Genomic DNA, 10,678 nt, shown 5'->3' on the forward strand with positions numbered 1-10,678 from the left:
CCTCTGGTCCTGATTTCTTTTCTAGCTAATAGAAATGGTGTGGCTGCTGGGATCGAAATCTCCACGGCTAGTGGTGTAAAACCTATTACTCCTACGACTAAGTGCGGCTCTGCAGCCTCTTTTGTGCATAGTTCTCTACTTTTGCACCTCCAAACTGTGTACCTTCCCTGTCCCTATGGCTGCAAAACCTCCCTGCTTCTGCACTGTCATTCTGCCTGCTTTCTGCTCACGGTTCCTACGTGTATTTTGGTCGACAAATCTTTGCTCGTACCGGTCGCATTTGCAGAACTCTAACATATGTGCTCCTGAGTTTTTGTGCATGCATTCGATTCGTGCGTCTAGTATGTTCACCCGCACGACAGTTTTCTGGGCTCCTACATCTTCTGGTCGTGGACAGTTTTCTCGCTTCACGCATCTACTGTGTTTACCCATGTGATAGTTTTCTAGGCTCCTGCGTCTTCTAGTCGCGGACAATTTTTCTGAGTTTCTGCAAAATTGTAACAGCAGATCCCGCGTCCATCTCTTCTCTTCTTCTTCTCTTTCTCTTCTCCTTCTCCTCTCCTCTCCTCTCTTTTTATTAAAGAGTAGGATTTGAACCCAAGACCTCCCCGTTCACAAAAGGGAGACTTATCATTGGGCCAATAAGTTGGAAGTGATGAAAATGTAATGATTTTTGTTTATATATTAAAATATTGGGAACTATAACTCTCTAACCGTGGGGAGTTTAATCTTGCTGTAAAAAGCAAAAGTACTTTATTTCATGTGCTCTATTCATGTTTCCTGCTAGATCGCCGATTTGGAGCTTTTCTAATCCACTTCATAGATGCACGCCACACGAGGAGGTTGGATATTTATGTCACTTCTCAACGAGTTTAAGGATTTGGTGCCTGGTCCTCCGCTCATTACAGCTACCAATTGGTGAGATCTCTTTCTTGATCTTCACATCGAGCTTCAATGGCTGATTGTCTAGTGCATTGTTTAAGGAGAAGAGGGGTGGGATGATACATCGTGGTTGGTTCAAGGTGAAGAACTATTGATACACTGGAAGAACTTTGATTTTAATTCTACTCATTATGTAGTGATCGAGCTACTTGCTGCTTCAGAGGTAATGAAAAGCTGCTTTGATTTTAATTCTACTCATTGTGCATGATGCGAGTGGAAGCACCACCCCAACAAAGCTACAACAAAGCTTCCTCTTTCTATTGTTTGTCCATAGATAAGCCTCGTCTTTCCTCTCTCTTTTCCATCTTCCAAGCATGGCTGACATTCCCGTGTTTTGTGGACGGGTGGAAGAAAATCCAAATGAGTATCTTATGGCCTTCAAGCACCATTGTGTTTCTCTCAACTTTCTTACTGAAGACAGATGGCTATTGGTTCTTCCTACATTTCTAGAGGGTTTGGCTCAAGTGTGGCATGAGAAGCAAGCTGAAGACGTTCGTCAAAGTTGGCCAAGGTTGACAGCAGTGATGATTGAGTATTTTGGCAAAGAAGAGGAGCTGGAGAATGTGTACCTACAGGTGGCAAACTTGAAGCAGTCAGAAGGTGAGACGGCACATCGATATGTGGATCAAGCGACCGTGCTCCTGGACCATTTAGTTGTCATGCAGGAGGATAATGCTGGATTTTGAGCTGGAATGACTCAGCATGTGTTGGGCTACCTTGTAGCAGGAGTAAGTGATGAATTTCGCCTCAAGCTTAAATGGGAAATCTAGAAACTATGGTGCTAGCACATGAGATTGCTCAAAAGTTTGATAAAGTTCAGTTTGACCCCGCTTCAAAGAAGACAATTGTCCCTCCACACCCCCCTCAATTCCTGTAACAACAACCTGGGGGTCTAACTCAAGGGCATACCCCCACCCCTCATTAGGGATGTATCTACTGCCTCCACCTCAAATGTATGGTCCTCCCTTAGATGCTTACCCTCAACAAGGTGTATATTCTCACCCTTTGCCTCGAAGATTTCCCCAGCCTTGCCCACGAGCCCCCCTCCTTTCTACTCCCTCGACCTCTCTAGCTAAAGAGGCCCCCTCTGCAATAGAACCTGGAGTCAATGACCTAGCCAAGGCCTTGAATGATCTTCGGCTTGAGATGGTAGACATTAGAAATCAAGCCAACCGCCCTCCTAGAGACCGTGCTAATGTTGTATGCTACAAGTGCCACCAGAAGGGTTGTTATCGCATGAAATGTCCCAACATTTCAAGGGTGAATCTTCTAAGTGAATCAAGCACTGAGGATTCTGACGTAGAGATCCTTGACCTTGGGAAAAGAAGTCGTACCACCTCGGACCCCTCTCCAAACTGTGGACTGGGCCACCCCAAGAAGAAGGTGTCCTTCTCAGAGCCCTCAGATGCTGAGATGGTAGACCCACCAATAGAGAAGACCAAAAGATCCCATAGGAGTAAGTGGTCACCCTCGGATTTTCCCATTAGCTCGGGGCAAGAAGACTATTTGGTCATTCAGGACCTTGCTCATCGTTCTTTGAGCATCACGCTCCCTCAACTAATAGCATGAAGCCCTAAGGTGAGACGTGAGCTATAGAAAGGGCTCTTAACAAGGAGGAGCAAGAAAAAGGGAAAGGTACGAGAGGTATCTTCTATCTCTGAAGAAATTGATCGGCACCCACATACAGTAGATGTCATCATAGATAATTGCCATGTCAAAAATGTATGTGTTGATGGGGGAGCTGCATGTAATATCATGGTGCCCCGAATCATGAAGAAATTGAATTTTAAATGTACAAGGCGTTCCTCCACTTGAATCAAGGTAGCAGATGGTCGATGACTCACCACCTTGGGAGTCATTGAGGATTTGCCCATCACTATCAATGGATGGACCACCACCGTCAATTTCTATGTAGTGGACATTGAAGATACAGGTAGGAGTTACCCAGCCATACTTGGGAGACCATGGTTGAGAAAGAGTGATGCAGTCAGCTATTGGAAGACAAGACACATGTCTTTTGGTGCTTCTAAGGAGAAGATCTCGGGGCAACTAGGTGCCACGGAACCAGAAGAAGAAGAGGAGCAAGACAGTGATACTCTCTCATCCTCGGTGTCTGAATCAATGGAAGAATCAGATGGGGGGGAGGAGTTCTCAGAGGAGGAAGTTTACATGATCGGGGTGTCTCCAGCCCCGCCACTTGCAAAAAAGGTAACAGCTAGTCCTCAACAGCTTGAATCTATGCTTTCCCCAGACCTCGCTCTAAGTGAGAAAGATGAGTTCCTAGAAATGTTCAAAGATTTCCCTAACCTCTTTGCAACTAGCTACCACCACCTTCGCCATGTGACTGCCATAGAGCACAAGATAGAGTTGAAGCTTGATGCGAAGCCTGTGGCTCAGAAGTATCGAAGATTAGGGCCCCTATAGACTGATGCTTTGCGCTCGGAGTTGCAGAAGCTTGTAGAAGCTAGGTTTATTGTTCGGGTTCACAATACTGAATGGATTTCACCAGTGGTATAGTCACCCCAAAGAAAAACAACAAGTGGCAGGTCTGCATCGACTATAAGAAACTCAATGCAGCCACCAAGAGGGACCATCATCCTCTTCCCTTTCAAGACCTCATTCTTGAGAAGGTAAGTGGTCATGAGATGTATATTTTTTGTGATGGCTACTCTGGGTTTTATCAAATCAGAATTGCTGAAGAAGATGTGCTTAAAACTACATTTTCCACACCCTGGGGGACATTGGCATTCAAAGTAATGCCATTTGGCCTCACCAATGCTCCTGCTACCTTTCACAGATTTATGTAGATGGTGTTTGCTCCTTATTTGGGGATTTCTTGGAGGTGTTTTTAGAGTATTTTTGTATATTTTCGTCACATAAGGAGCACGTCATGAAGGTTAGGTTGGCCTTCCAAAGGGTCAATGATGCAAATGGCAGTCTCAACCCGGAGAAATGCACCATTGGAGCCACTCAAGGGAGGTTACTAGGACATATTATCTCATCCAAGGGTGTCACTACAAGGCATAGGCCATTTTCCGACGGAAATACCGACGCTTTTTACATAAAAATATTTTTTTTTCACGGGCGCAAAGGTCACTATAAAAGTCGTTAAAATCGTCGGAAAAGGAGCGTCGCTATAAACCGTCGCTATATAGCGACGCTGTTAATCGTCGCTATATAGTGACGATGTAAACGTCGCTATATAGCGACGATAAAAACGTCGCTATATAGCGACTCTGTTAATCGTCGCTATATAGCGACACTCGTAAACGTCGCTATATAGCGACGATTAACAGAAGTTAAAAAAAATGGTTAGTGGGGCTAAACAGGGCTTCCTTTTGGCCCTGTTTAGCCCCACTAGCCCTTTTTTTTTTTTTGTAATTACAAAAGAAAGTTTTTTATAACAAAATTTCCCTTGCTTGCAGGGTGATACAAAATTGTTCTTGTGAACGATGAGGAAGAAATGCATATACATATACAACTGTGTTTGAAACAAAATTACCCTGTGAAAGGGCGATACAAAATGGCTCTAACGAGCGGATATGAAAAATGCTACTACCACTACTAATCCGAATCCGAATCCAAATCGTCTTGTTGGGCTGTTCCCTGGTCCTCGGCACCTGCATCTTCTCCCTCGTCCCCGACACCTGTGTCTTCTCCCTCGTCATCGGCACCTGCGTCCGATCCTTGCCCCTGTTGATCGCTCGTCTCTGATGATGGGACGCTTGAGCTTTGACCCTGAGAGTGAACCATATAAATCGAAAATTAGATTGGAGCTTAAATTAAAAAGTGAGATTACAAGTAGGAGTAAACTTATACCGTGCGAGTAGCCACCTCAGCCCAATCGACTGTCGCTCCCATTGCCTCTTGCTCAATGAACCACGGCTTGGTTCCTATCCGAAATGCGCGCCGCGTCTCTGCATCCGTAGGAAGACGACACATCGCAGCTTGCTGTGGATCCAATTTACGAGAGTTAGAGTTAGCTAAAGTGCATGTAATATGTAAGTAAAACAAATAGAACAATACATTAAATGGAAAGAAGTAAACTTACCACGGTTGCCTCGAACGCATACCGTCCGCCTGCACCAAAGTGCGAAGTACCTACGACATCCAGCCGTCTCTTCGCAGCCCTCCTCTGACCCTCGAACATTTCAGGATGGTCCCTATGTTGCTTCTTGAAGTACTTCCAATCAGCTTTGTCTGCCCAGCTAGGTTTAGCCAACCCCTTTGTAAAGGAAGTACGCATGGTTGATCTGCGATGCTTTAGGACCAAACCCATGCGCTCGAGCATATAACTGTTATTAAACTCCACATTTGGCGGATTAGGATATCTTTGTTTTAACTCATCGATCACCGCCTGCTTCTTTTGGCCATCTTGATACCGCCAATCGATATTTATGCCGCTCTTGAAGTGATGACTCATCAACCGCCTCATGGCGGCCATCACTGCTTTGCCCTTTTTGTCTTCTATTATCTCTCCGGCAGATGTGATTTGATAGGAGAGATCCCCTGATGAGTAAGGGGGACTGACGGTAGCAGAGTCTGAAGGAGTGGAAGCTGCGCGACCGCTTCCGGATCGAGGAGTAGCTATGGGAGTAGGAGAGGGAAAGGGACCTGACTGATACTGTGTCTCCGGACCAAGTGGAGACCTAAAGGAGCGTGAGTGTGCTGACTCGTCTACATCTCCTGAGTCAGCACAACATGAGCCGCCCATCCTACTCTTCCTTCCCTTGCGGGAGGCATGCGCAGGTGATGATCCCGCGGTCGAAGGGGCGCGAGGGGATGGCTGGGCTGTACGTCCACCTGTCGGTGTAGGGGAAGGAATTGCGGAGGTCCTCTGAGAGAGCAGAGAGAAGAATCTCGCTGCCTCCTCATCGCTCATCTGCGCTACAAACTCGTCGGGAGTCCCAACAAAGCCATGCGCGGCTAGCAAAGGAGTCCCCTGAGGGGTAGTCGCAGTGCTACGTGGAAGAGGGGTCGGACCAGGGGTAGTCACAGTGCTAGGACCGAGAGGAGTCGGAGTCCTCGGGGTAGTCGCCTGAGAGGAATCAAAGTCCTCTGGAGCATATAGATCGTGAACTCTCCTCCTGCGAGGCTGTCCGTACTTGTCTGATGAGCGACGTGATCCCATGTCTAACATAGACACAAACACGAAAACAGAAAACAAATAAACAAACATGAGCATTCTCATAGGCATAGGCATAGGCAAGAAGAAAGAAGAGGGAAAGGAAAGAAGAGGGAAAGGAAAGAGGGAAAGAAGAGGGAAAGATAAGAGGGAAAGAAGATGTAAAGGAAAGAAAAGAATGAGAATGAGGAAATAGAGAATGAGAGAAAGGGAAAGAGATGAGGGAAAATAGAGAATGAGAGAAGGGGGAAATGAGAGAAGGGGGAAATAGAGTGGGAAATAGAGAATGAGCTTATGCAGAAATAGAGAATGAGCTTATGCTTCTCTCATTCTCTATTTCCGCATAAGCTCACGCATAAGCATGAGCTTATGCGGAAACTTAAGCATAAGCTCATGCACATGCATGAGCATAAGCATGAGAAGGATGAGTTTCCGCATGCTTATGCTCATGCGGAAAAAGAGAAGGAGAGAAGCATATGCTTATGCGGAAAAAGAGAATGAGAGAAGCATATGTTTCTCTCATTCTCTATTTCCGCATAAGCTCTTGCGGAAACTTACGCATAAGCTCATGCTCATGAATGAGCATAAGCATGAGCTTATGCTTATGCTTATGCATAAGCATAAGCATAAGCTCATGCTTATGCTCATGCGGAAAAAGAGAAGGAGCTTATGCGGAAAAAGAGAAGGAGCACTTGCGGAAACTTGCGGATAAGCTCTTGCGGAAACTTGCACATAAGCTCATGCTCATGCATGAGCATAAGCATGAGCTTATGCTTATGCTTATGCGGACACTTGCGGAAACTTGCGGAAACTTGCGCATAAGCTCTTGCGGAAACTTGCGCATAAGCTCATGCTCATGCATGAGCATAAGCATGAGCTTATGCTTATGCTTATGCTTATGCTTATGCTTATGCTTGCGGAAACTTGCGCAAACTTGCGCAAACTTGCGGAAACTTGCGCATAAGCTCTTGCGGAAACTTGCGCATAAGCTCATGCTCATGCATGAGCATAAGCATGAGCTTATGCTTATGCTTATGCTCATGCGAAAATAGAGAAGGAGCTTATGCGGAAAAAGAGAAGGAGCTTATGCGGAATAAGAGAAGGAGCTCATGCGGAAACTTGCGGAAACTTGCATGAGCTTATGCTTATGCTTATGCTTATGGAAACTTGCGGAAACTTGCGCATAAGCTCTTTTTGCGGAAACTTGCGCATAAGCTCTTGCGGAAACTTGCGCATAAGCTCTTGCGGAAACTTGCGCATAAGCTCATGACAAGCTCCTTCTCTCATTCTCTATTTCCGCATAAGCTCTTGCGGAAACTTACGCATAAGCTCATGCTCATGAATGAGCATAAGCATGAGCTTATGCTTATGCTTATGCTTAAGCATAAGCATAAGCATAAGCTCATGCTTATGCTCATGCGGAAATAGAGAAAGAGCTTATGCGGAATGAGAGAAGGAGCTTATGCGGAAAAAGAGAATGAGAGAAGCATAAGCTTCTCTCATTCTCTATTTCCGCATAAGCTTATGCGGAAACTTACGCATAAGCTCATGCTCATGAATGAGCATAAGCATGAGCTTATGCTTATGCTTATGCTTAAGCATAAGCATAAGCATAAGCTCATGCTTATGCTCATGCGAAAATAGAGAAGGAGCTTATGCGGAATGAGAGAAGGAGCTTATGCGGAAACTTGCGCATAAGCTCATGCTCATGAATGAGCATAAGCATGAGCTTATGCTTATGCTTATGCATAAGCATAAGCATAAGCTCATGCTTATGGTCATGCAGAAAAAGAGAATGAGAGAAGCTTATGCGAATGAGAGAAGGGGGAAATAGAGAAGGGGGAATGAGAGAAGCATAAGCATAAGAGAATAAGAGGGATGCGGAAATAGAGAATAAGGGGGAAAGGAAAGAGAGAAGGGAAAAGAGAGAGGGGGAAAGAGAGAAGGGGGAAAGAGAGAATAAGAGAAGAGGGAAAAAAGAGAAGGGGGAAAATGAGAAAAAGAGAAGGGGGAAGAGAGGGTTACTACGCCCATCACTGCAGCTAGCGCTTAAGGCGCTAGCTGCAGGCCAATGCAAATAACAAAAAGCTTAAATGGAAAGAAGAGGAAGCACTTACCTATAAAAGTATGTCCCGCTCGGTGTAGTGGACTGGGCCCACAAAAGAGAGACTATGTCCCGCTCGGTGTAGTGGACTGGCCCTACAAAAGAGAGAAAACAACCCATTTTTTCAAATAAGATGTTAGTGGAAAGAGGAGATCACAAAAGCAACTTCTTGAAAGGAGACAAGGAAAGAGAAGATTGAGGAGACAAGGAAAGGAGGAGATTGAGGAGAAGAGAAGGAAGAGAAGGAAGAGAAATACAGGAAGAAGAGGTGAGTTTCTTTCTTGAAATTTCGTTTTTTGTTTGAATCCTTTCTAATCAAGCATGAAAACTAGTTTAAAACTTTAGCAATACAAGTAGAAACACTCACAAAACCAAAGCTAACAAACAAACAACCTACATTGTTGAAAGAAACTCACCTTTTGAAGAACTTTCTTTCTGGAAACCAAAGAGGGAAAAAGGAGAGAGAGGGTGCACAAGAGGTAGGAGGAGGGTGAGGAGTGGGAAATAGGGTAGGAGGTTGCTTGGAATAGATGGGAGGTCAGTGAAAATAGGTGGGAGGAGATTTTGGAGAGCTTACTTGAGAGATTAGGAAAGCTTTGAGCAAAACGCCGCGGGTTTCGGCGTTTCGGGTTTTAACCCACAGCGTCGCTATATAGCGACGCTTATTCGTCGCTATATAGCGACGTTTTTAATTGAAAGCGTCGCTATATAGCGACGCTTTCAATTAAAATCGTCGCTATATAGCGACGGAACAGAGCGTCGCTATATAGCGACGCTTACTGTTTATTTTTTAATGAGGCCTCTTGTGACTCAAACATGCTATGCCTATAATTGTCAATATCTCCTCTTACTACATAGCCTTACTATATAGGATTTTTTGTTTCAATCCTTACTATATAGCGATGTCATTCTTTTTATATAGCCTCAAGAGAAGCTCAAATTAAACATGCTATGCTCATAATTGTGTACATCTCCTCTTCATGCTTATGTTTTGGTTTTATAAGTGTAGATGGAAGGGACGAGTGGAAGCTCATCCGATGATGCGCCAACACCCGGGAGCACGAAGTGGCTTACGGAGAGGTTATATTGTCATTGCACTCATTGCAAGCGAGAAGTACGACATCAACGTCGTATTATCATGCGCCACTTGCGGATGTATGGGGAGGAGCCGGAACCAGTACCCCCCGTTGGTGTTGCACATGTTGATGGATCATCGGTAAGTCAAAGCTATTTAAGTTCGCAATCTTATTGTATACCCGGAATTAGAAGATCTTCTATTTACACGAATGAGCTTATGACAGGATGACGAGGGTGACGAGGGTACACATATACCTTCTCACTTTCAACAAGACTATAGTCTCCCAGATGACGACGAGGGTATGGTCGACATGATGGATTCCATTTTTAGGGGCACTACATCCCACGTACACGTGATGTCAGAGTCTGAGGTGAAAATGCGAGAGTTGCAATCAACACAATTGTACGAGGGTGCCAGGATGTCTAAACTACGTGCTTGTCTCTCAATCTTGAATCTACAAGTACAGTATGGGTGGTCGGATACAAGTGTCTCGGCCTTAATGAGGTTAGCCCTTGCATTAATTTGATTGACTCATTATTTGGATATTGTTTGTTTTGAGAATCATCATTTGGATAGTGTCTTTGTCATAGGTTGCTCCAAAAGATGTTGCCTGCACCAAATACCATGCCCGCATCAAGAGATGAAGCGAAAAAGATGCTAACAATGGTGGGTATGGATTATGATACCATCCATGCTTGCCGTAATGATTGTATTCTCTTTCGTCGTGAGCATGGAGATTTCGCTAGTTGTCCAAAGTGTGGGGAACAACGATATAGAGATGACTTGCAGGGTGAGAGGATACCGGTAAAGGTCTTAAGACACTTTCCCATCATTGCAAGAATACAACACATGTTTCGATGCAAATCCATAGCGGAGATTGTATTCTCTTTCGTCGTGAGCATGGAGATTTGGCTAGTTGTCCAAAGTGTGGGGAACAACGATATAGAGATGACTTGCAGGGTGAGAGGATACCGGTAAAGGTCTTAAGACACTTTCCCATCATTGCAAGAATACAACACATGTTTCGATGCAAATCCATAGCGGAGTTGATGACATGGCATGCATCTCATCGGTCCACTGATCACACATTGAGGATTCCCGCAGATTGTGCAGCTTGGAAGCACATAGATAATCAGTGGCCGGACTTTGCGAGAGAGCCACGCAACTTACATCTTGGGCTAGCCATGGACGGCGTGAATCCTTTCGGCTTATGCTCGACATCTTGGTCGACATGGCCCATAGTCGTGGTGAATTACAATATCCCACCATGGCTAACAATAAAAAAGGGACACCTCATGCTTGCACTACTTGTGCCAGGAAAGTACAAGGCAAGAAACATGGACGTGTACATGGCACCTTTGATAGAGGAGTTACAGATATTATGGAGAGGAGTGCAGGTCTTTGATATTTCCAGAGCTCCTAGGCATAC

This window comes from Dipteris shenzhenensis, chromosome 9 (assembly GCF_047967505.1).
Source record: "Dipteris shenzhenensis isolate YYH24624 ecotype China chromosome 9, Dip_SZ_1.0, whole genome shotgun sequence".
In the NCBI taxonomy this organism is placed as follows: domain Eukaryota; kingdom Viridiplantae; phylum Streptophyta; class Polypodiopsida; order Gleicheniales; family Dipteridaceae; genus Dipteris; species Dipteris shenzhenensis.